The following is a 283-nucleotide window of genomic DNA, read 5'->3' as shown; positions in this document are numbered from 1 at the left end:
GTCATACACTGACTGCCAGAAGCCTAGACGAATTATGTTCACTAAGGAAGACATATAAAAAATCGTAATATAAGGATAACATATTGCGCAAATCGTACAGATAAATGGATTACTCAAGGTACTTAATAGAGTGCCTGCCGCTCCGCCGCCATCCCGTCTTCGATACTCGCTGTGACTACGACTGATTTTCCCGTGCGTGGTGAAGACACACCTGCTCCTCCTCGATGGTCTCTCCTGTGAAAGTCTTCAAGAAAGTAGCTCCTAATGGTAAGCGTTTTTTTTT

General features: G+C 43.8%; 1 pseudogene; it reads left to right on the top strand.

Moving 5' to 3' along the window:
• Nucleotides 1–126: 126 nt before the first annotated feature.
• The window catches only part of LOC119588398, a 5,173-nt pseudogene continuing 5,016 nt past the window's right edge, over nt 127–283 (top strand).

Source organism: Penaeus monodon, chromosome 23, assembly GCF_015228065.2.
Source record: "Penaeus monodon isolate SGIC_2016 chromosome 23, NSTDA_Pmon_1, whole genome shotgun sequence".
NCBI classification, from domain to species: domain Eukaryota; kingdom Metazoa; phylum Arthropoda; class Malacostraca; order Decapoda; family Penaeidae; genus Penaeus; species Penaeus monodon.
The sequence above is the reverse complement of the archived record's forward strand: the minus strand, read 5'-3'. Positions and strand labels throughout refer to the sequence as shown.